The following is a 27,146-nucleotide window of genomic DNA, read 5'->3' as shown; positions in this document are numbered from 1 at the left end:
CGAGCTATGTTACACGTCGCATTGTCGTTTTGGTAGACGCCATCGCGCCGAGGAGAAACAAACTTTATGTAGGGGTGCAAATGGTCCCCGGGGACAGATGCAAGGTTGTCTTGATGCATTACACCTTACAAAATGACGAAATCATCCACGGAAAACTGCTAAAATATTATCCATACCATAAGGATCCCGCCTTGTTTGCTTGCAACATTTATACCGTATATGCCAATGGCCACGAGCCCGATAGAGCGTAAAACGAGATTCACCTGAAAATGTCGTATGCCCAGTTGCGGTACTGGCGTGATAAGTCCAGCCTTCGTCCCGACGAACAGCAGTCAGCATTAAGGTACGAATCAGGCGCCTGCCTCGAATCCCCATACACAGCAACGCTCGCTGAACTGTCGTTGAGGAAAAGTTGGAAATTTATGGTACGGTTTTATGGGACCAAACCGCTAAGGTCATCGGCCCCAAAGCTTACACACTATTTAATGTAACTTAAACTAACTTACGCTAAGGACGATACACAGACCCATGCCCAAGGGAGGACTAGAATCTCCGATGGGGAGAGCCGTGCGGTCTGTGACAAGACGCCTTAGACCGCGCAGCTACCCCAAGCGGCGGTCGTTGAGAAGACACTGTTGGTAGCCCCTTGGCCATCTGGGCAGTCAGTTGCTCAACAGTGGCGTGTCTGTTGAATGTACACATCTCCTCAGCCATTGTCCACCTTTAAGATTTATGGCCCATGGTGCACCATTGTCGCCGCGGCGCCTGTTTTGCGTAGCAGCATTTTGCCAAGCACGGTATGCTTTAAGCAAGGTTGTAAGTCAAAATTCACGAACATGGCCGTATCGGAAAGGCTTCCATCCTTGGCCCGAAAGCCAATGCTCATGCCCTTTCTCACGTCAAACAAATCGCTCCGTTTCTGCTTTACGGCCGGCCGCGGTGGTCTAGCGGTTCTAGGCGCTCAGTCGGAAGCCACGTGACTGCTACGGTCGCAGGTTCGAATCCTGCCTCGGGCATGGATGTGTGTGCTGTCCTTAGGTTAGTTAGGTTTAAGTAGTTCTAAGTTCTAGGGGACTTATGATCTCAGCAGTTGAGTCCATAGTGCTCAGAGCCATTTGAACCATTTTTTTCTGCTTTACGACAACGACTGCATTGCTTTCCGCGTCCACAAGACACCCTTTGTATGCCCTCCAATGCTAGTGCTGACACCTGCCGTCTGTGAGTGGTTACTTCACGTCGATTTCGAACAAAACGATGGTCACATTAAAGTGACTGACTCGTGTGTAATGAACGAATCATTTCATTAACTTCAATGACGAAATTACAGGCTGATCAAAAAATCAATATAAATTTGAAAACTTAATAAACCACGGAATAATGTAGATAGAGAGGTAAAAATTGATACACATGCTTGGAATGACATGGGGTTTTATTAGAACAAAAAACAAAGTTCACAAAATGTCCGACAGATGGCGCTGGGCAGCAAAACTGCTACCGTGACGGGTGAGAGGTACGCCGATATGTTACAGAATCGCATCATCCCCAGCCTGGCTGATAAACACCTGCTTGAACGTACGATGTTTATGCAGAATGGTGCTCCACCCCATATTGCTAGACGCGTGAAAGATCTCTTGCGCGCGTCGTTTGGTGATGATCGTGTGCTCAGCAGCTACTTTCGTCATGCTTGGCCTCCCAGGTCCCAAGACCTCAGTCCGTGCGATTATTGGCTTTGGGGTTACTTGAAGTCGCAAGTGTATCGTGATCGACGGACATCTCTAGGGATGCTGAAAGACAACATCCAACGGCAATGCCTCTCCATAACTCCGGACATGCTTTACAGTGGTGTTCACAACATTATTCCTCGACTACAGGTATTGTTGAGGAATGATGTTGGACATATTGAGCATTTCCTGTAAAGAACATCATCATTGCTTTGTCTTACTTTGTTAAGCTAATTATTGCTATTGTGATCAGATGAAGCGCCATCTGTCGGATATTTTTTGAACTTTTTTTTTTTTTTTTGCTCTAATAAAACCGCTTGTCATTCCTGGTATGTGTGCCAATTTGTACCTCTCTATCTACATTATTCCGTGATTTATTCAGTTTTCAAATTTATACTGACTTTTTGACCACCCGGTGTTTCTACGTCTTTAGGATTCGAATAATTTATGAATCTTTGGCTTTTGTAAATTGTCACCTGTTTGATAATCCGCTGGGAAACATTGGACAGCCATCGCAGACAGCACAAATAATTTAAAATACACGCCGTTGTCGAAACTGGACTGTCGACTAGAATTTTAAGTATTTCACACCTGTCTCATAATCACTTTCTTTCGTCCGTAATCTTTTGAACAGTTTCTTTCTTCGCGCAGATGTAAGTTAATCGACAACCCTTCACTTGAGGACAATCTTCTACGGCAATGAAAATCCGGAGCACAAATAACACAGCTAAATGCCTGTCCCTTCCCTTCTCCACATTTCTCGCTTTCCCCACGATGGGATTTGTTCCGTCCGGCAATGCAGACGTGGTGTTCTGCGCCTCTATCTTACCCAATTGTTCTGAAATCCCGAATTTCAGTCGTGTCTTCCTGCAGTCCCGCACTAGAAGTTAAATCGTTATTGACTGCGTCGATAAGGCAGCAGTTTCTGGAGTCAAACGTGTTCGAAGGCGGTGCTCCAACGATCGCCGAAAGAACGAAATGAACTTCGGCTGACCGAGCTAACTTGGCCAGCTCATTGAAGTAAATCTCTTCTCGAAGCGGAACTCAAGTTCCAAACTGTCTTCCACCTGGTTTGCTCGGAGACCGCGAAAGGCACGGAGACGGTGGTACAGTTACGGGAAAAAGTATGCCTCATGCGGCCAATTACATACAGCTTCCAAACTAGACTTGAATGGCATCCAGAACGCAACTGTGCAATCTACGTTGAAGCACGGTCCGGTTTAAAGTTCCGTTAACTACAGCTTACACCGGTTTGAAACATTTTATTGTTTTATTAAAGTTTAAGTTTCTTCCTTTCACTATCGCAGAAACTAGATGAACTGTGTTAGTGTCATCCGACATAAACTGTACCGGCCATCTAGTACGAACCTCCATCGACAGCAGATAATTTTCTTCACTACTTACGTGGTTTTTTATAAAATTATTGAAATAGCTACGTTCATGACGCTCTTAGCTAATGTGTAATTGCGTTTTGAGTAAAATATTTAATTCCTACTTTTTTTCATTTGGCAAATATATTTCATTCAGTACGTAAATATTTACGTACTTATCCAATCGAAATTTTTCATTACTGTGTAAAATTTATGTGTTTTAGAAACCAGTTTGCAGTGGGTTGTGGAAAATTATGTGTATCCTGATATTTTAACAGCTAAAATGGTTTAGTACACTATGATAACGATCAGCGTTACAACGAATACATCGTATTTATTCTTTATGATCCTAACCAGGAAAAGCCTGCACCTTGGGTAAAACTCTACCACGTAAAAACGATGACGAAAATGATTTTTGTCTGCTCTAAGTCTAGACTCTTCTTCAGGTATTAACAAGAAAAGTATTCTGGATATTAAGAACAGTGAGAAAATTGGAAACTCAAAAGAAAACTACTTCCGGTATCTGACGTAATGAAGTCAGAACGGCATAGTTACTGGATATCAGGTCTGCCTAATATGCAAACAACTGTTTTCTATATAACACCAAACACCTTTCAACACTTTTGTGCCATCGTCAATGAGTACTTTTTATTCAGTTCTGTAAAATGTAAACACGTTTTAAGTAATAATTATTCTAACGAAATCTGTCTTAAGAATGTACAGTCGGGTGATTTCAATGCTGGGTACCGCGGTTCCGACCTGCTCATCGTGTGACAAGTCTACAGTGGCGTTGCGCAGATTTGTGGTGAAATTTGGTGCCAGTATTTCGTCACTATCCCACCTTGGAGATCACATGAACTTTGGAGCTGTGACCTTTTTCTCGTATGTGTCGATACCTTGCTATTTGAACCGTCCGGGGTAACATCAAAGGCCACCATGCTTTTGCACTACTACAGAGGAAGGTTTTAGGCACCTCAAAGCCAAATTTCGAACTTCTACGTCGTAATGGGAAGCAATTACGATATGTAGAAAAAGTAATCCTTTATTTCTGTTGCGCTTTGTATGTATGGCGTTTGTGCGTGCAGTTCAGCAGCAGATGAAAATCGTAAAATATAGTTGCGAAATATTTTAGCACAACAATATTACGTCTTAGATAAAGTCACACTAACATCATTTAACTGCAGAGAACAAGCTAACAATATACGATAATGGAGAAAAAATTAAGGTTATAACAACAACAGACAAAAACTATTTTCAAGCTTCATTTCGTTACAATAAGTGTCAATTAAAACATGTTTCATTTTTACAGAACAGTATAAAAGGTACCGATTGACGACGACACAATAGTGCAGAAACATGTTTGAAATTGTATAGAAAATTATTTGCATAACAGGCGGATGTGATATCCACCAATTTTGTATGCCAGTAGGCTGCTGCAAGAGCCGCAAAACAAAACGATGAATGAATACGGTAAGTTAACCATGTTCGGTAGCTGTGAGTACAGATTCGTTTCCAACACTAGAGTCTATTTGTTTAGAAACACTGGCGATTCTTATAAATAGTGACCACGTAACTACGCTGCAGGGGGAAAAAAGTAGCAGTCTCAAGGACTGTGTTCGCTGGCATCGGCGTTAGCCCCGGATATACGATATTTCCGAACCGGGGCAAAACTTGAAAGTGGCGTCGCGTCTCCCCACCCCCCCTCCTCCACCCCTCTCCCTCATTCGTTTCAGATACGACGTGAAAAATACAAAAGAAAACAAAAGGTTTTTCGTAGCATCCATCTTTCTGAAAAGTTCGATGTATGAAATATATATGTATCACGGAATGTGAGACATGTTATTTGGTCTTAAGTGTGTGAAATTGCAGTGCCTCGCCTCTTCAAAGAGCTTTCGTCTGTAGCACATTACCGTATTTCGCAGTGTGGAAATCAAACGTGTATGGTTTGTAATGAAAGCCAGTGGAAATTCAAATGTCCCATGGTGCATTTCCTGATCCCATTTGGCCGGTCTGATATCCTAACCCCCTTTTTAAAGAAAAGCTCGAAATTAATATTGGGTGGGATTATTTGCGGTAGGGAGAGTTAGAATTCTTCAGTAAATTTTCATTCTTTATGGCCTATTAGCTAATAACTTTGTCTCTGTCTGACGTAAATTTAAGTGTAGAAAACATAAAAGAAACTAAACACAAGAGACAGCAAGACAGTACATAATTCTTCAATCCTTAGGTCCCAGAATTTTTTCTCTTCAATTTTCCTGCATTTTTCCTTTCGGTGGAAGAAACTGTTACCTTTTCAGAGTTCGTCAAACGTTTCGCTAAATGAAGAATCAAAGTATCGTTGTCTAATACTGAAAAAGTTATTAATACGAATTGTACCAAATACTGGTGTGGTTTTTCGATCTAATTACGTCTAGTTTGTCACTGTCTGCTAAAAATGCGAACTAGGCCTTTCTTACATTGCAACAACTGTAACACACGCCAAATATGCGAGACCACAAATCGTCACTTTTACCTACCTCATTTACGTAAATGACACGACAGAATATAATTCATAAAGTACGAATATCAAATGCCTATTAGGCCTATTACAAGAAAAAAGTTTTATGTAAGGAAATAGTTTCACATTTTATTCATATGCTCCAGTTTCTCGGGCATGAGTTCGAAAAGTAGTAGTAGCGTCAAATTTTGCAATCGTCATATTCTTCCACACAATTTGTGTGATGTCCCTGTTTCTTCCCTTTCCTCGTTCTAAGAGACTGTCTTGTCATCACTAATTCTGTACCACTGTCAACATTTATACTCCCGTTAACTTCGCTAACCTGCCAGAATCACCGGTTCATTTATCCCGCTTTTATTCTCCGGTTAGACCTTATTACGCTTTCGTAGAACGCTTTTCCGGGCTTAAGCGACTGCTAACCGGGCCTGTACAACTCACCCTTATTAGTGTAGCGATCTATCAAAAATTTCCAGTTAAAATTTCATTTTCCTGCGTGCATCAGGACGGTAATAATTAATGCTTGTTACCTGTTATTCTGTTAGTTGTTTTCTCCCAGTCTAGTAGTCCGAATCTATGGATTTCGATAGTAACTATAACAACGCTTAACATTCGCACACACAATCAACCACATAAACAAACAGCGTTTTGCATTCAACCGTTCTGGTTTATTCGGTTCACCTCATATAGCCCCGTCCCCTTTTGTCTGTGGGGAAGTTCTTTACTTCTTCATGCGACGGGGATTCCCCTGGCCGAGTTCGTAAATATTTGAAGATGGTCTTGTAAGCCGTAAACCGGTTAACGCAGTAAAAGTAATACTGCAGAACAAAAGCAAACTAGCGCTTTTCATTTATTATAATGTTCTTCAACCGACAACCGACGGAAGATTCAATTGACATTAGCTCTGTTGAATTCAGTTCTGTCCTTACGCGAGTGATGAACGTACATGTGCATGGTTTAGGCACGATGAGCTCCTATTTCAGAGTTTAATCGCCCGCAGCTCACAGGTCCGAATCCAGGCTTTATGATGTGGGAGAGCCACAGTTACAACTTGTGGTCACATTTTGTGCTTATGCAGGTTAAAGAAAGAAGTGTCCGCTACATTGCACAGGCCATTATCCACTTGCTATTACCACTTCATCGACAGGAACGTGATGTGCCTTTCCAGGCGGACAACGGACGTCCACGTACGTCGGTTGCGACACAGCGCGATCTTCATGGCGCACAATATCTGACCTAGCCAGCAAGACCGCCAGATCTCTCGCCAGTTGAATGCATACGTATGAACCATGATGAGTTCAGAACTCATCCGTTCTCCAAGTCCTGCAACAACCATTGCACTGTTGGAGCAAAAGGCGCAAGTTGCTTGTAACAATCTATCACGGGATGTCATAGACATCTTTACAATAGTTTGCATGAAAGAATAAACGTCTACGATTCAGCCAGAGGGAGGTACACAGTGCGACTGTCTAGGTACCTTAAACCTTGATATGTGCGTTTCATATGGCCTGAATCATTATCATATACTTTCACTACAACGCATTATTTGTCAATAAAATAACCTTGTCCATACCGTGTTTCATTTTTTTTCCCCGGCAGTGCATAAAATTCATACAGCATTGTAATAGAATGTCCTAAAATTAAATACCTTCAGTAATAATTCTAAATTTTTCCTTCAGGATATATCTAAAAGTATTTTGGAAATTTTCTAATGAATAATAAAGTTATATTTATGTTTTATTAAACATAAAATGTTCCAATGGCTCTAAGCACTATAGGACTTAACTTCTGAGGTCATCAGTCCCCTAGCACTTAGAACTACTTAAACCTAACTAACCTAAGGACATCACACACATCCATGCCCAAGGCAGGATTCGAACCTGCGACCGAAGCAGTCGCGCGGTTCCGGACTGAAGCTCTTAGAACCGCTCGGCCACCGTGGCCAACACAGGGAATATAAGTATTTATAAAATATTAAACTTATTTCTTATTTGTATCTTGGTAGATGAAAAATGATAACCATTGAACATAAAGCACATTAAGAATATTTTTCTGTCGAAAATTTAGCTCAGCCATCGGAATTCAATATTCAGGCTAGGTAAGAATCGGGAAATTTTATGGATGAACTCTTCAGCACACCCCAGAAGTGACTTGGTGTTGTGGCTGGCAGGAGAGCCAACACAGGATTACTAAAGGAGGTCGAAATGCACGCGTTTTAGCTCACGCAGGCTGGCGTGAGGTCTGGAACATGACAAGGGAATCAGAATTGAGAAAAACGGACGTAGCTGGTGGAATACTTAACTTTAATCCATTAATGACGAACGTCGCTCTTGACGGTACATGATTTACAATATCAATAGAAATTGATCATGGCGCCTTGCTGGGTCGTAGCAAATAACGTAGCTGAAGGCTATGCTAACTATCGTCTCGGCAAATGAGAGAGTAATTTGTCAATGAACCATCACTAGCAAAGTCGGCTGTACAACTGGGGCGAGTGCTAGGAAGTCTCGCTATACCTGCCGTGTGGCGGCGCTCGGTCTGCAATCACTGATAGTGACGACACGTGGGTCCGACGTATACTAACGGACCGCGACCGATTTAAAGGCTACCACCTAGCAAGTGTGGTGTCTGGCGGTGACACCACACTTGGTAATCCAAGGAAAACGTAGAATGACATGGCGGGGTTCGAACTAAGCTCCTCCCGATTTCATCTAAATCCGTTTAAATATTAGTTCAGTCAACTTAGCCGGTAATTCGTGAATATCAGTACTGTTCGCTGAAGGTCAGTGGGTCCTGTTGCATAGAAGTGTGCCAAGGCCGGTACCAAATCTAAAATAGATAAACAGACCAAAGTTAATGTAATGAGCAGTCAAAAACCTGTTTGAGGCGTGACCTCAGTTGCACACCACTAAAGCGACAATACTGTATTGTGCTAACAGCACTGCGCTGTACGAAACTATTAACATAAGACTGCTCGTTTCATTGAATTTACTGTCGGCGTAGATCCAAGAATACAAAACGTTCCTTCGAAAACCAATCTCCCGCTAAATGATTAGCACCTCGTTTAAAAAACGTGTAGTAAATTTGAGAAGTTTTATTTGTTTTTATCATGTGGCGATGCGTCCCTCGACATTCATTAATTAAATTAATAAAATCTATTGGGTAATTTGTCCGATCGGACATGTGCCCACCATGCCGGCGAATTAAAAAAAATTCCTATGCAACACTGGACAGACGTATAGCTTACGTGCAATTTTCCTGCGCTGAAATTATTCGAGAATATTTTCACTATCGTAATTCTGAGGGTAAAGGGAAAAAAGTGCAGGGAGCGGAAGATTACCTACAATTTGTAAGGAAACCAGACTGCAATTGTAAGAGAGAGCAGGAAAGGGAAACAGTAGCTGAGAAGCGAGTTAGACAAGGTTTCCGCAATGTCCTCAAACTATTCAATTGCACAGCGAACAAGCAGTAGAGAGAAACCAAGGTAAAATTTGTAAAAGGAGCTACGATTCAAGGAAAAGAAATGAAACAAGAATAATATCTACCTATGACACTGTAATTCTCTCGGAAGTGGTAAAAGACTTGCAAGAGCTGTTGAACGGAATGGATAGTGCGTTGGCAAGAAGTTATAACATGAGTATCAACAAACGTAAAATAAGGGTAAGCAATGTTATCGAATGGAATCGGGTGCTAATAGAAGTAGATTAGGGAAAGAGACACTAGAAGTAGTGGATGAGTTTTGTTATTTGGGCAGCAAAAAACTGATAATGGCTGGGGTGGAGAGAATGGAGAATTCAGACTGGAAATAGCAAGAAAAGCGTTTCTGGAAAGTGAAATTTGTTGGCTTCGGAATAAATTCAAGTGTTAGCAGGTCTCAAGGTACTTGTATAGCGTGTAACCTTCTACAAAAGTGAAACGTGGATAACAAGCTGTTCAGACGAGGAGAGAGTAGGAACTTTTGAATTTTGATGCTACAGACGAAAGTGGAAAACTAGACTGGTAGATCAAATAACTAACGAGGAAGTACTACAACAAATTCCGGCTGTAAAGAAGTTTGCGACACTATTAAAAGAAGTGATCAGTTGATAGAATACAGCCTAAGATGCCAAGAAATCGTACTGCGCGTTGGGGGGAGGGGGGGGGAGGGTGGAGGGAAAGGTGGGCGTAAAAATTTAGAACGAGACCAAGGTATGGATACAGAATGCAGATTCTGATGGTTAAGTATTGCAACAGCTATGGAGGTATGAAGAGGCTTGTACAGTGTAGACCAAGGTGGAGAGCTGCATCAAATCAATCTTCGGACTAAAAACCAAACCAAAAGCTACTTAAGACATAGTTAATACGAGGTTCGGTTTGTGAAGGTAGTCTCACACTAAAAAATTTTAGTCATCCTCGCAATATCTATTGTATACAGACAATCTCAGCTAGAGGTAAATGAAAACATTTGTTAACATTTGCCGGTCGCTGTGGCGGAGAGGTTCTAGGCGCTTCAATCTGGAACCGCGCGACCGCTACGACAGCAGGTTCAAGTCCTGCGTCGGGCATGGATGTGTGTGATGTCCTTAGGTTAGTTAGGCTTAAGTAGTTCTAAGTTCTAGGGGACTGATGACCTCAGATGTTAAGTCCCATAGGGCTCAGAGCCATCTGAATCGTTTTGAACCTGTATTTGTAGCTGTAGGTAAAGGAAGCATTGTTGAAAAAAAATGTCCGAAGTTCATAAAGGCATATTTGCCGTGCAGGGAGTTGTCTAGCTTTTAGGTTCCAGCATTTCAGTGCCAGAACATCAGAGTATCCGCATCCTATCTAAGTTGTGCCAGGCAGGCGGCGGACCCCGCAAGTAGCGTTCGGTTTCGCGCATGATTACGCTGATGGCGGTCGGCGGCCGTCAGAGCGGGGAGCCGAGGTATCGGGCTGCTACCGTGTTTAATAACCCTGATGACAGGCGAACAAAGCTGGCCCGGCACGACGGCAGCAGCCGTGGCTCCAGCCAGGAGTACAAAGAGAGGCCGGGGGAGTCCCGCGCGCGCTGGGGGATGCCCGGGCAAGGTCGCCCTAGGTGGGCCGCGCATGCGCACAGAGGCGGCGAGGCACCGGCCGCGCCGGGTTTTATCTAAATGACGGCGAGCCGGCCGCCATATCTTAATGAGAGCCAGAGTGCGCAGTTGGCAGCGCGTATTCCTGCAGCCGCGACACGGCCCATTGCACTCCGTTTTCTGTTGGAGCCCGGTGCGCTTGCAGTTGCCACGTACTCCGTGAGGTCGCAGGTCGAACTGCAGGCGTAAGCAAAGTGGTACCCGAACTCTGCAGACTTACGCCTTTAAGTGCAACTTCAAAACGACCAAAAAATGCTTTCCGGGGTTTTCGTAACAGAAAATCACCAGTATACTTCCGCCAGAAGACCATGTATTGAAATACGATTTTGGCCACTATCGACTCACGTAGGAGGAGTGGAAAGCAAAGCAGCTTTGGAGAAAACCGATACCACACGTACATGGTCATTCCGCGAGGATGTCGCAAACTTTGATGAATGATGGAGAAGGGAAAGTGTATCAATCTGAGGTTAGGGGCTCTGATCCGAAAACGATCGAGTCGAAAGTTATAAACGAATATCGTTCTGATATCTTTCCAGTGGGATTCAAGTACTGTAACTGTTGCTGCTAAGATTGTTGAGTAGACTAGTTTCAGAGCGGTTGGTACGGATGCCAACACCAAAAAAAGTTTCTTGTACACACGAGCTATAAATTGCTGAAGAATTTTATTGAAAATCCCTCACAAGAATAACAGCCGGATTAGGGAGACATTTAGCAGGAAAACAGAGGGACACCTCTAGGGCGTTGAGAAATAACAGAATTTGTAAACAGAGTTTTCGAAGAAAACAGTGACGTAAGCTGCACGCAAAACGTAAGGAAGTTCGAGTCCTCTCTCGGGCATGGGTGTTTGTGTTGTTCGTAGTATAAGTTAGTTTAAGTAGTATGTCAGACTAGGGACCGATGACCTCAGCAATTTAGTCCCTTAGGCATTGACACCCATTTTATTGAAAACGGTAAGGTGTCCAAGTTACGGGACGAGGTACATGATTCCCATCAGAATGGGATACCATATCCATTCCAAAGAAGATAAACCAAAAAAAAAGAGGAAGAATGAGAAGCCAAGTGCACACAATAAACACCCCACTGCCGCTGTGGATGAATGTGTTACTGGGCAACAACTTCTGCGATACTGTTAACAGTACAAAGAAATACAAACTGTGCGGAGGGCTTCACAGATTTTGCCTCGCAGCAGTGGACTTAAAGAGTGGCAAGAAAACTCTGACAAAAAAGAAATAGATTTTTACGATACATGAGACATCAGAATTAACGGGTTATGTGCTTCAATCAAGCCAAATGTGAGTTCATTTACATTGTACTACTCCTTTGCTTTTCAGTGTTAGTACACGAGTAGGTGGAGTATTCTCGGAAAAAAGTGTCATTTTATATTTAATTCGTGGAGGTATGTGCCGTCTATGCAACTAAATGAAACCAGTTTGTTTGTTGCCATACGCGTTTCGCTTCATTTATTTGGGAAGCATCATCAGTGGCCTGAAATATATGTTTCTTTTTATATATACAATAAGCGTATTATCTGCTAGATATAATCTGTTGATATATTACATTTTTGTCGGGTTTTTTAGGTTAGAAGCAACTTTCGTAGCACAAGTTCCATAAAATGATGTATCTTTCGTTTTACTTACGATTTCCAGCGCTGCTAACACATATATGTGTTTCTGGTGATGTATTTGCTGGTCTTCATGCTCTAGTTAGCCGAATCAGGTGTTGTTTAGCCATTTGTCACATCACATTTCACTTTCACTGCCATTTGGCGATCAACATATGTGTGTTTGCAGTGTGTAGTGTTGCCAACTGTTGTTATGTGTTTGTCTTTTGTTTCTGTTGTGTTTTGTGGTTTTCATTTGTTGTGTGTCTGTGTGTGTGTGTGTGTGTGTGCAATCCTCACTCTCCTTTTTTTTTTTTTTTGGTATGAGTTTTTGTGTGTGTCTGTGTAATTTGCTGAGTGCATTACTTTTCCTTTAATCTGTGGGTTCACACATATATGTGTTAGCAGCGCTGGAAATCGTAAGTAAAACGAAAGATACATCATTTTATGGAACTTGTGCTACAAAAGTTGGTTCTAACCTAAAAAAACCGACAAAAAATGTAATATATCAACAGATTATATCTAGCAGATAATACGCTTATTGTATATGTAAAAAGAAACATGTATTTCAGGCCACTGATGATGCTTCCCAAATAAATGAAGCGAAACGCGTATGGCAACAAACAAACTGGCTTCATTTAGTTGCATAGACGGCACATAGCTCCACGAATTTAAAGCAACTAAAGGACAAGACCGAAAACAGTTAAAAATGACGATTATATTGAATTGTTGCGGTACGAGGTGCACGAGGTGCGGCGCGTGCCGAAGCTCCACTTGTAAGGATGTGATACGCTTTCGTTACCTTCCCACACCTGATCGCCGTGTGTAAACACAAGGCTGCTGTCACCCTCGCCAGTCCTTCTAGCCGTCGCTAACTCAGTAAATTCCCAGATTTTCCGCGTTATTGTGCCCCAAGATTGCACGGACAACCGAAAACAGGGATAATACCAAATATACGCATTTTCATCGAAAACTACTATTTGCGTTATACAACGCCACATCTGTAAGACCACTGCATTATTTACGCGTTACTCGCCGAAAACTTACGATCTATCTGGAAAAAAAAACCATTGCATTCTAAACGCGTTGTATTTCGTATCACTTGCTCTCAGATCAATTATGGCCAATAATGGTCCAGTTTTTTTCCTTTTTCGGTTTTTCGATTCACTTTTTTCGTGAGAACGATTCACCAGAGAGGTAAATCATATCTACAATCAAACGAATTTTGTCCTGCACACGATACGGATAACAGATCATCGTACTTCACTGCCCCGGTATGCCTGATAACGGATTCCTCGCTCGCCTCGTTTCTTTCTCTTCCTCTACCGCAGAATGGTTCAAATGGCTCTAAGGACTATGGGTGAGGTCATCAGTCCCCTAGACTTAGAACTACTTAAATCTAAGGACATCACACACATCCATGCCCGAGGCAGGATTCGAGCTTGCGACCGTAGCAGCAGCGCGGTTTCGGACTGAAGCGCCTAGAACGGCTCGGCCATAGCGGCCGGCGTTCTACCGCAAATGCTGCAATTCCTTCGCTAAGTCCTTATCACTTAGCTGCTCAAACTCCGGTTCATGAACACCGCTGTTTAGCCGCTTGTGAACATTTTCGTCATCTACGTCTTCGCAATCACAAATTTCAATTTTAAGCGAAAATGTTAGCTCCTTTTACAACAAAATAACATATGCGGAGAAAATAGGTCTAATGATCAACACCTCAAATATCAAACAAGGCAATATAACAACGCAGTGAGACCGTCAGTCCTCTACGCAGCAGAATGCTAAACAAGAAGACACCAATAAGAGTCTCTGACCTACATGAAAGCAAAATCCTGCGAAAGACAGTGGGAAGAAGGGTCCTACCAAGTGGACAACGACGGTACAGACGCAGTCGTGAACTCGTCTTACACCAAGGGAGACTAATACCGTCGGAAGAAGACGACTACCTTTCTGTGGGCATCTGTACATAATGGACCCCATACGCGTGTGTTGTTCTGAGAGATCTTCAAAGAGGCCAAGAAGGGTAAAGGCCCAGCTGAATATCATATTAGGAGAGACAAAACAACTAAAATAGGAGGGTACCATTTAGATATAGAAACCAGACTCATTTTAACACCCCTCAAAAAAGTTAGCATACTAAGACCAGGGAATGGTCAGAAGAACGGAAGACCGAGTTCAGTAACACACTGAACGAATATTGGGCTAACAGGAAAGCTCAGTGTACTAATAATGAACACGAAGGAAGGAAGATTAGGATTTAATGTCACGTCGACGTCGAGGTCACTATAGACGCAGCACAAACTGGGAATGTTTCAGGGCCAGGTATGTAAATCGGCCGTAGCGTCTTGGCACTTGCCTGGAGCGATTTACAGAACTCATGGAAAACCTACATCTGCATAGCAGAAGGCAGATTTGAACCGTCTTCCTTCCAAATGCGAGTCCACTGTGCTAAACTCTGCGTCATCTCACTCGGCACTAACAAGAAGACACCAAGAACGGGCAGGTGGCAGACGACAATAGCACAGCTAAGACACGAGCACTGTGTTATACAGATGGCCCAAACTAAATAAAAAAAGAATAACGTAGCATTGGTTTCACAGTTGTTTTTTTAAACGCCTAAATATGCACGGGAGCCTGTAGTAGTTGTTGAAACAAGACAATTTGCAGTAAAGGAAACTCCTTGCCCCAGATACCATAACAACGAAATAATTTACACAAGAATGAAACCCCTTACCAACTATAGAAAAACTCTCAGACATAATAAGGAAAAGAAGGACCGATTTTTACAGACATATCCTCAGAATGAACGCGAATAGATTAACAAAAAAAATTTGATTGCTTCCTCAAAAAGTAAAATAAAATAAACTTTTAAGAAAATGGTGAAGGACTTACGACAACTACAAATCACAGAAAATATGCTCAATTGATAAAACTGCTAAAACTAACCAAAGACAAGAAAGGGGGGTGCTAAGTCAGAATGAAAACCAAAAGAACAACCCAAATGTCTGAAAAAAAAAGGAAAGCTTAGTCAGAAAAAATGAAACAATACTGGGCTAAACATTCAGAACTGCCTGATATAAGGTACCCCAAAGTAGGGTGAAACGAAAGAAGTAGAAGGAAGGAAAATGCTTCAATTTACTGCATTAATTCATTTTTAAGTTAGATAGATACTGGACGGGATCGCCTTGAATTACCTGGTGTCTGGTGCAGTCAAATTGGCTTTCAATTTTACTGCGTTTAAAAGAGAAAGAAACATTTCACAGCCCCTCAACAAAAGTATTAGAGAAATACGATTTTAATCATGGCAGTGAGCCAGCAACCGTACAAGAATGTGATTCGTACATTGCAGCAAACCGGTTGCAACAAGATTTAACTTGACCTGGTTTCGACACCGACTAAGGGTGTCTTCAGCAGAAAACCAAAACAATTGCAACCGGATGGCCGTATTATACAAATCGTATTAGAGGCGGCATGGGGAAAGATCGTCACTGCATCAAGGGATTGCAACGAAAACTGGAGGCAGTTACTAAATGTCTCTGCAGCTGTATGCTTTTAGAATGGCGTAAACTGTTAGGAGTCTCGGTAAGACACAAAAGCTGACCATGTCCAACATAAGCGGCCGATATCGACCACAGGAAAGTGCTTTCCTTGTTCCGTGTCCTGCTAGACAATCGCGTCCCGTCCTTTGTGTGCTCTTCCCTATTTGCGCACGTCATTAATAAATCTTTTCATGATGATCACGCGCCCCGTACGGCCGTGGCAATTTTCAACGCTAAATGAACACCAGCGGGTCTCTCTTTGCAGCCGAAACACAGCCGTGCCGCTTTAACACAATTCCCAGCAAGCAAACAGAAAGCGTTTCTGACCGTATTATGAAACTGAAGAAACAATTTCTTCCACTTAACGAAATTGCTGCGAATGACGTGAACAGGGTACGAGAGTAATTTGTCTTCGTAGAATAGTGAAGGAGCCTGTAAGTGGATAATTAGATTCATTCGCTAGTTCCCAGGCCGTGGAACGACAGCCCAAAGGGGGCTTAGGCAGCAGGCAGAAAGGAGAGGGAGTAAAAAAAAAAAAAAGAAAGAAAAAGGTTGGAAGGAGAGACGCAGGGAGCTAGAAAGCGAAAAGTGAAAAAAAAGGGACGGGCCGGAAAAGGGGATTAAAGCACACGCTGGCCCGCTCTCTCCCGTGCGTCCTCCGGACAGCAAAGAAAGGACGGCCTTGCTCAAGAGGAGAGTTATGAGCGCTCAGGGCGAATTGTGATGCAATGGCCCTCGATGACACAAACCGACCGCCAAGTGGCGAACGGGCTCAGCAGCGGGAAAGCGGCCGTTATAACAGGACACAGCCGCCGCCGCACACACCGCCTCAGCCCCTGCACACTGCGAGCTCATTTCCGCCCGCTGTTAACACTGCTCAGACCTCCTGCCGAATGCAATTGTTCTTCTCGTCCTTGCAGAAAGCAAATTATAGCGCTGCAAAATTTGGAAGAAATGAAACGTACAGGCGGCGAAACATTGCGGGGTCGCTGAGGGAGGGCGTTCCGGCTGTTTCGTACGGGGAAACCGCAAACTCAAGGTGTTCTTCAGGAAACAGCGAAGCTTTTCTCATTTTGCCTTCTTTTGGTGAGACACATAAGTCCGTATAAGTTTTTTTTGTTACTAGGTTCTTCAGTGCGAAGACTGGTTTGATGAGCTCTCTGTATTAACCTATGTTCTGCAGTACCGTTCATCTCTTCATATCTACTGCAATGTACGTCCATTGAACCTACTTCCGTAAACAAGCTCTGTGGCCTCGCTCTACAACCCCCCCCCCCCCCCAAACCCACTTAGTTCCATTACCAAACCGAAGATTCCAGTTGCCTCCGAACTCAATTTACCAACGCATCCCTTCTTTTGGTCAAGTTGGACCATAAATTTAATTTCTCTCTTTTTCTTCATTAGTTATTCGATCTAACCATCCAACCTCGAGCGCTCAACTGTAGCACCACATTTGAAAAGTCTATTATCTTCTTTTCTGAGTAGTTTAAGTCTATGTCGCACTTCCTCACCATACAATACTCCACAATAGTTTATATTAATAGTCTGCTTTATTGTATATCCACTCCACTTCGGCCATCATTAGTAATTTTGCTGTACAAATAGCAAAACTCATCTACTCCTTTTAATACCTGATTTCGTAATGTAACACCCTTGGCTTCACCTAATTCAGTTACACTATATTCCACTGTTTTGCAAACTCGTACTCATTTGGTCAAGAACCGAATCTTGCGAGCACAGATGAAATAACGATCGACTTGTGCAGATATTATTTATACAGAAGACACGAAAGGTACGTAAATGAGGCCATGTATATTGTTTACATATGAAAGTACTACCTTTTTGGTACGCAGAAGCAGTTACATTAACGAAAAAACAAAACAAAGTTTTTTACATACAAATACACTGTATTGAGCAAAGTCTATGGATAGGCGATATGCACATAATTGTACATACGGCGCTGGCATCGCTACGCAAGGTACAAAAGGGCAATACTTTGGAGGTTTTGTCATTTGTATTCTGGTGATACATGTGAAAAGATTTCCGAAGTGATTTTGTCCGCATGACGGGAATTGGTAGACTCTGAACGCCGAACGGTGGTTGGAGCCACACACATGGAACATTCCACTTCGGAAATCATTAGCAATTCAGTATTCCGAGATCCACAGTGTCAAAAGTGCGCCGAGAATATCAAATGTCAGGCATTACGTCCCACCATGGACAACGCAGTGGACGACGGTATTCACTTAACAACCTAAAGTAGCGACATTCGTGTAGAGTTGTCATTGCTGAAACACAAGCAACACTGCAAGGAGTAACAGCAGAAATTAATTGGGGGAGGGGGGGACGGACATATCTGTTGGAACAGTGAGGCGAAATCTGGCGTTAATGAGCTACGGCAGCAGCCGATCAACGTCAGTGCCTTTACTGCCAGCACGACATCCCCTGCAGCTCATCTCTAGTACTCGTGATCATACTGGTTGGACCGTAGAGGACTGGAAAACCGTGGCCTGGTGAGAAGTCCTGATTTCAGTCGCTAAGGCATGATTTTAGAGCTCGAGTGGAGCGCACACCCCAACAAGACATGCACCGTACTTGTCAACTCACCATTGTGCAAACTGATGGTGGCTCCACAATGGGCTGGGTTTTGTTTACATGCAATAGACTGGGTCCTCTGGTATGCCTCAACCGATCATTGACTGGAAATTTCGTGATGACTGGGTGTTGTGTGATGTCCTTAGGTTAGTTAGGTTTAAGTAGTTCTAAGTTCTAGGGGAGTGATGACCATAGATTTCAAGTCCCATAGTGCTCAGAGCCATTTGAACCGTTTTTACTGGAAATGGTTATGTTCTTCTACTTGGACAGCATTTGGAGCCAATGCCGATGGAATTGCGTGGCAATGCGTCATGCCACTGGCCACAATTGCTAGGGACTGGTTTGAAGAACATTCTGGACAACTAGAGCGGACGATTTGGCCACCTGGATAGCACAACAGAACCCCATCGAACGTTTATGGGACGCAATCGAGAGCTCACTTCGGGCACAAAATCTGCACCGGCTTCACTTTCACAATTATGGACTGCTGTAGGGCGGCATGGCTTAATATTTCTGCAGGACTTCCAACGACTTGTTGAGTCCATGCCACCTCGAGTTGCTGCACTACGCCGGGTAAAAGAAGTTCCGACCCGATATTAGGGCGTCACCTCGGAGACTTCCTTCACCTCAGTGTAGTACCTGTATAAGCTAAACATCATTTTATTTATGTTTGCCACGCAGATGCCACCTGAAGATGTCCTGAGAAGCTGCAATCCGACAGCTCGTGACCAAATAAATGTAATTCTGCAGAAGATTATGATTTATTTTTCAAATGGTTCTAAGCACTATAGGACTTAACATCTGAGGTCATCTGTCCCCTACACTTAGCACTACATAAACCTAACTAACCTAAGGACATCACACACATCCATGCCCGAGGCAGGATTCGAACCTGCGACCGTAGCAGCAGCGCGGTTTCGGACTGAAGCGCCTAGAACTGCTCAGCCACAACGGCCGTCTAGGATTTAATTCCTGTTAATATTATCATATTCTGCCAAACAGCGATGAAAAATTCAGTTCATTAAAAAGTCAGTTAATTTCATTGCCGTGTTTCTGTTGACATTCAACTAATAATTTCTTTTCAAGACACTACCGTTCACCTCTGTAGTTCAGCGGCCAGGGCACCTGACTGCCATTCGGTTGTCGGCGGGGTGGAGATATTCTCCGCCCGGGGCTGGGCGTTGTGTTGCCCTCATCATCGTTTCATCATTGTCGACGCTCAAGTCGCCGAAGCAGCATCAACTAAAAAGACTCTCACCAGGCCACCGAAGACCCCAGAGGGAGAATCTCGGGTAAAAATGCCATACGATCGTTTCATTTCAAGACACTACCAAACGCTCCTCTGCCTCTGACAAAAAAGTCATCATTAAATCTTATCTCCGTCCATACAGGCCTTGATGGCCCAACGATGCCGACCGACCGTCGTGTCATCCTTAGACAGCTGCCGGAAATGGTGGGGCATGTGGTTACCACACCACTCTACCGGCCGCTGTCAGTTTTCTGAAAAAAGGGTTAAAATTGCTCTGAGCACTATGGGACTTAACATCGGAGGTGATCAGTCACCTAGAACTTAGAACTACTTGAAGCTAATTAACCTAAGCACATCGCACACATCCATGCCCGAGGCAGGATTCGAACCTGCGACCGTAGCAGTCGCGCGGTTCCGGACTGAGGCGGCTAGAACCTCTCGGCCACCGCGGCCGGCTGTCAGTTTTCTGACCGCAGCCGCTACTTGCCTGTCTAGTACCTACCCGACTGGCCTCACAAGAACTGAGTGCACCTCACTTCCCAACAGCTCTCGGCAGACAGGACGGTCACCCATCCGAATGCTAATCAAGCCCGACAGCGCTTAACATCGGTGATCGGACGGGAACCGGTGCTACCACTGCAGCAAGGGCGTTGGCTGTCGTCATTAAATCTTAACGTTTTATTTCTCCTCGGTGACTGTCTCCTTCGTTTTTGTGAGGCCTGGTCCTGCGCGTCGCGTGAGCGGTAGAAGCGACCGACAGCGCGCGCATGCGGAACTATCGACGTACCGGTACAGCGTTCTGCTCGTGTGTACTGCACGCGAACAAACACGCACAACAAATTGAAACATCCAGCCAACTTAAAACGACGACACAAAGCGACGAATGCTCGAATTTACGGCAGCAAAATCAGCCTTAATTAAGAAAACGACGGAAAAGAGCGCTGGCCATTAAATATGGAACTAGAGGCATCTTGGAGGGGAATTTCGCAATTTGTAACCGCATTCACGAAGATCACCACGAAAATTCTTCGAATATACAAGGAAACACACAGAAACTTCTGACTATCTGACCAAGGAACTAAACTCCAGCGTTCCTTACGTGATCACCATCTTTCAGCAGCGAATGAACATTAAGAAAAGCTACTTAAGTTATATATAAATTTTGTACGATGTGCGTGCTTTGTATGTGTAACTTGACTAGCTTTTGATTTTTGCATGTTTGTCTAACAATTTGTTGTTCAACCGAGTGCTACCTTAGTACTGTATCAAGTTAGTTATACGCGGTATTAGCCGTAAAAGTCAATTTGATAAACTGATACACTGTTCTGCTAATCGCGCTAGCGGTTATTACAGACTGCGTGTTCCCATTTAAAATATGCTTTTATAATTCTACAGCTGTGTGTAAATAATTGCTACCGTATTTTATTCAGGTATAATGGTAAAATGCGTAATTTCATTTTTATTAAAACGTAACTAACCTAAGGATATCACACACATCCATGCCCGAGGTAGGATTCGAGCCTGTGACTGTAGCAGCAGCGCGGTTCCGGATTGAAACGCCTAGAACCGCTCGGCCACAACGGCCGACGGAGGATAGCACATCTCTACTAGTCACAATCAATAACATCCGCCATGGCGTATTTGTACTACGCAGTAGGCACGTCTGAACATCTGGGCGAGTCATCCGCTACGTATTGTCGCACCGAATTAGTTCGCACCTGCAGACAGGCAACCAAATGAACAGAGCTCCACCACTGTCGTTGAGACTTCACGAATTGCACGCAAGTGCTCTTCTGCCAATAGTGACGTTTGTACGCTACCTATATTGAGGACCTGTACCGAGAACAAAAACATGCAGAGATGCTCTGTTCACTGATATGTGGAGATTCTGTGTATTGCATCGTACTTTCCGCTCGATCGTCTTCTGAAATTGCACTGTACTCAGCTGAACAGAGAAGTAGTGGCAGCGAGCTGAAGTGGCAAACGTCGGATACCAGAGCAGCAGACACGACCCCGCAGTAGGGGAGCACTTGAATTTAGGACGATATCCGGCGGATCCACAAAGCGGACCGCCGGATGGCGTCCTAACGAAGGTCAAGGCCCGACCCGGGCCGCGCGCCCCCGAGGCTCGTAATCAAACGGGGGAGGGGGTGGAGGGGTGGGGGTGGGGGCTTAGAGGGAGGCGCTCTGGCCGGTCCGGATAACTTGGCGGCCAACGGGGCGTGAAATCAAAGCGGCCGGACCGCAGCGCCGCCAAGACGCCGCCCGGCATCTCGGCGGCCGAGGCGCGCCGCCACCTTTGAGTGCCGGCACGCCAGCTATGAGGCGCCGGTGCGCAGCGACCTCCTACGGACTCAGGAAAACTCACAGGGACACCAGTAACTCTACGCGACATTACGCAGTCGCCGCGAGAGTTTAGTGTCCTGCTGTCGCAGTACAGCTCAGTAACACTACCGCATTAGAACTACAGCAAATTCGCGATTATTCGGGTTCAAGGTACTGCGTACTTTTTCCGCTCCATGTTATGTGAATAACGGTACCTGTTTCTTCCATGGACTATTTATTTTGTATATAGAAATTCTTCCAATCCTTATGTGGCATATAGCAAACCAGTACTTAACAGTATTGCTTAAAAACAGTCTTGGTTGCAATTTTAGTTTTTTTTTTTAATTTTTCAATGATGCGTTTCGCCTTATTTACACATCTTCAGGCTATCTAGAAAAAGATAACCTGAAGATGCCTAAATAAGGCGAAACGCGTCGTTGAAAAATAAAAAAAATAAAAACTAAAGTTGCAACCAAGACTGTTTTTAACAAATACTATTTTGTAAATGTTTCAGAGTTTTTTATTCGTCACAGTTAATACAGAATACTTTCTAAAGAATTTTGAACGATTTAGGACCCATTGATGTATTTATGACTTTCCCTCCTGTGTAGCCACAGTTACATCAAACTTACAGAAAGATAAAACCGTCATTTGACTTCATTACTCGTATATGCTTTATTGTACAATCTATTTTGAGCCTTATGCCGTTTTCAAGTGTTGCAAATGTCAAAAATCTCCCGACTTATTTTGTGAAACATGAATCATCGTTAAACTACATATCTCTGGTTACATAAACCCGGTATTTCGTACGTAAAAGTGAGAACCTGTCATTTGGTCTTCCTTTTTATTTCACAGTCTTATCCTGTTAGTAAGTCACACAAATCGCTAGTCAATTGACATACAACATAAATGTTCTCACTTTTCGTTACAAAACATCACGTTTTTATTACCAAAGATATATATCTTAACGATTATTTATGTTCCACCACAAAAGACGCGTGATTTTTGACATTTGTAATACTTGAAAACCGCCCAAGGCTGAAATATAGATAGTGCAATAAAGCGCGTAATATAGTCAAACAGCGATTGTATCTTTCTGTGAGATAAAAAATTTGATGCACAAGATTTTCTAAAATGCATCCTCAAATGCAGGTACTACTCAGTCCCACACACTTGAAGGAGACCAGATTTTTCTCAGGTATGTACAACATAATGGCTGCGATATTACACCTATTTAATTTTGCACATTAACATGTTAACCACAAAAAATATTATTAAGTATTGTACTTTAATTTTTTCAATATTTTCGTAACTAAACACGAGAATATCTTCAACACGAAAGAAGAAAGCCCCAGGATGAACGTTCATAAAATCTGCAGTCGCGAGCTCAGTCCACCACCAACAATGACAATGTCGGCCACTCGTGCTGGCGAAACGTCAGGAAAATCATCAAACGAACATCGGCCGACGAACCCGAGACAGGATCGAACAGGAAGTTTGTCAAGAAGTGACCACGAAACCCTTAACAATTCTGTGCCTTTGTTAACCCTATTAACATAAAAGTTGCACCATCAGAAAACGAGCCATGTTTAGTTTCTTCTCTGAAGAAATAATGCATTTTCCTCTCAGTAACATGGACGGCTGTTTTTGTAAACTGTTCACCCCTATTGTATTTCATCGAATTTCTTGGCGTTTAGCACCGGTTGTATTTATTGCACACTAAAGAATATATACATCAACAAACATCTGTGGCTGCCATGCAAGAAGCTTTCAGCAGAGCGCATAAAAAGAGGTACAGATGCAAGAAACCTGCAGTCTTTTGAACGTGTGCATTATATATCCCATACAGAATCGTATGAAGTGAACGTTTTCCATTTGTTTTGCGATATACTAATGGTTTTCTATATTTGAAATTAAGGGCGGATAGCAGCATACACGATGCTAACTTTAAAAGGTAATATTTAGTGGTCACTTTTCATGTTAAACCCAATGAAGTATGTATCAATTTAATAGGGAAAGACTACTGAATTAAAAAAAAATAATTATAAAAATGTTCCCGGGTGCATTACGTGTTTCCGCCTCTCGCCATATGAGAGTTACCGAGCTTTGTCCAACAAGATGATTTCGGTGTTCCCTGTGTTACGACGTGGGAAGGCATAATGTTGTGTTGGCGTACTGACCTGCAGATCTGTGAACAGACTACACTCACCAGTCAGTGTTACGGCGACACTCTACTCCTTCCCTGTCTGCTTCTTTTCAGAGCTGCTGTCGGCCCTAGGTAAATTTGTACGGGAGAAAATGCTCGAGGCAGGATTCGAACCTGCGGCCGTTGCGGTCGCGCGGTTTCAGACTGAAGCGCCTAGAACAGCTCGGCCACACCGGCGGGCTCTTTGTTTCTCACAGAAAAGCCATATTTACGTTACCATTACAATAAAGTTATTCAAACCTTCAACCTGAAGTTAATCAATAAGCAGAAATTTTGTGTAGTGATGTTTGCTCACACAAACGGTCCTAGGCGCATTTCACAGAAGACAGGTGCCATTTTCAGATTGAGGATACCTGCCAAGGCTTTGCGGAGAGCAACGTGTGTCCCTGGGAGGCCCCCGGGGTGCGGCGTCGGGTCACAGTATAAGAAGGCAATACAGAGCGGAGCGGGCAGCGCGCAGTGCCGGCGCGGTGGCTGAGCTGCGCACCAGAAATGATTTATGTCGGGAGACGCGGCGCGCCGCCACACGGCCGCGCCGAACAAATATACGATCTGGACACAATCCAGCGACGTCACGCGACCGTGATATGTGGCCGCCGCTGCCCGGACAATGTATGTCGATCGCTCGCACAGCCCTCTGTTTGCCCGGCTATGCCCGCGTCCGGTAAATACGACGGCCGCTGCTGCAGGAGCACGTCTCCGTGTCGCGCCACGGCGAGTCGACCGGTGTCGTCACAGCCTGCGCCCGTGAGTACAGTATCCTACTGCCACTGTCAGCAATCACCGCGAAATACACCAGGGGACATTAAGAGGACGGTAGCGCACTGTTAACCATCCTATTTTGCAAAACCTGTAACGCGGGGTACAGTGGATCCCCGTAACTCATACTGGGAATTAAAACTGCTACACCAAGTGGAAATGCAGATGATAAACGCTTATTCATTGGACAAATATATGATACTAGAACTGACATGTGATTACATTTACATGCAATTTGGGTGCATAGATTCTGAGAAATCAGTACCCAAAAAAACCACCTCTGGCGGTATTAACGGCCTTGATACGCCTGTGCATTGAGTAAAACAAAGCTTGGATAGCGTTTCCAGGTACAGCTGCCTATGCAGCTTCAACACGATACCACAGTTCATCAAGAGTAGTCACAGGCTGGCGTCTTGTGACGAGCCAGTTGCTCGGCCACCATTGACAAGACGTTTTCAATTGGTGAGAAATCTGGAGAATATGCTGGCTAGGGCTGCAGTCGAACATTCTCTGTACACTGAAAGGCCCGTACAGGACCTGCAACATGAGGTCGTGCATTATCCTGCTGAAATATAGGTTTTCGCAGGGATCGAATGAAGGATACAGACACGGGTCGTAACACATCTGAAATGTAACGTCAACTGTTCAAAGTGCCGTCAGTGCGAACAAGAGGTGACCGAGAAGTGTAACCAATGGCACCCCATACCATCACGCCAGGTGATACGCCAGTATGGCGATGACGAATACATGCTTCCAATGTGCGTTCACCGCGATATCGCCAAACACGGATGCGACCATCATGATTCTGCAAACAGATCCTAGATTCATCCGAAAAAATGACGTTTTGCCATTCGTGCACCCACGCATGTTATGTTGTTGAGTACACCATCGCAGGCGCTCCTGTCTGTGATACAGCGTCAAAGGTAACCGCAGCCATGGTCTCCGAGCTGATACTCCATGCTGCTGCAAACGTCGTTGAACTGTTCGTGCAGATGGTTGTTGTCTTCCAAAAGTCCCCTTCTGTTGACTCAGGGATCGAGACGTGGCTGCACGAACCGTTACAGCCAAGCGGATAAGATGCCTGCCATCTCGACTGCTAGTGATACGAGGCCGTTGGGATCCAGCACGGCGTGCCCTATTGCCCTCCTGAACCCATCGATTCCATATTCTGCTAATAGTCATTGGATCTCGACCAACGCGAGCAGCAATGTCGCGATACGATAAACCGCAATCGCGATAGGCTACAATCCGACCTTTATCAAATTCGGAAACATGATGGTACGCATTTCTCCTCCTTACACGAGGCATCACAACAACGTTTCACCAGGCAACGCCGGTCAACTGCTGTTTGTGTATGAGAAATCGGTTGGAAACTTTCCTCATGTCAGCACGTTGTAGGTGTGGCCACCGGCTCCAACCTTGTGTGAATGCTCTGAAAAGCTGATCATTTGCATATCACAGCATCTTCTTCTTGTCGATTAAATTTCACTTCTGTAGCACGTCATCTTCGTGGTGTAGCAATTTTAATGTATGTTAACTTGCTGCATAACTATTTAAGACAAATTAATGTAAAAGAGACCATACAATTTGTGAAACTGGATCAATTAATGCTTATGTGAAGAAATAATGCACTTTTTTGCATTAGACGAAAGACAATACCTACAGCTATTTTTACACAATATAAACTGAATATTCAGTGATTCAACAGTTCTGTTATGATGACTCATTAAAACTAGCATTTAGACACTGGTCAAGACTACAAGGAAACGTTTCACGCACATATGTTATCCACACTAATGACAAGCAAATTGAGTTTTTACATCGTTATTTCTAGGCGAGAAGATGCGCCCCCTTTTCGCAGCTGGCACTACTTCTTGTGCTGGTTTGTCATTAACAGCAGATGTTGATCCACTCATTTTTACTGCCCTTTGACGAATTTCTCTGCGAAGGCAATCCAATATTGCCCTCTTCTTTGGCTGGTCTTGCACCAAGCCGAATCCAATTCCCCAAAGAAAATCCTCCCTTGCCATTTTAAGCATGAGTATGCGAATTTACACCTACTTGTTAGGTGTCATCTTGTAGCGAAAGTGTTAATGTGGGCGTCTAGGAATTTCCCAGCCACTAAATAACTGTGAAACGCTAATAACAATGAGCAGCACTAGAATGAAATACTGGTGACCGAAAATAAACAGATG

General features: G+C 43.8%; 1 protein-coding gene across 6 annotated transcripts in view; it reads right to left on the bottom strand.

The window, feature by feature from the left end:
- LOC126357243 (leucine-rich repeat-containing protein 4-like) overlaps positions 1–27,146 on the bottom strand; it is a 1,171,476-nt gene that overhangs the window by 185,312 nt on the left and 959,018 nt on the right. The gene's annotated exons all lie outside the window — the stretch shown is intronic.

The sequence above is a fragment of the Schistocerca gregaria genome, chromosome 1 (assembly GCF_023897955.1).
Source record: "Schistocerca gregaria isolate iqSchGreg1 chromosome 1, iqSchGreg1.2, whole genome shotgun sequence".
NCBI classification, from domain to species: Eukaryota; Metazoa; Arthropoda; class Insecta; order Orthoptera; family Acrididae; genus Schistocerca; species Schistocerca gregaria.
This window is presented reverse-complemented; position numbering and strand designations above follow the sequence as displayed.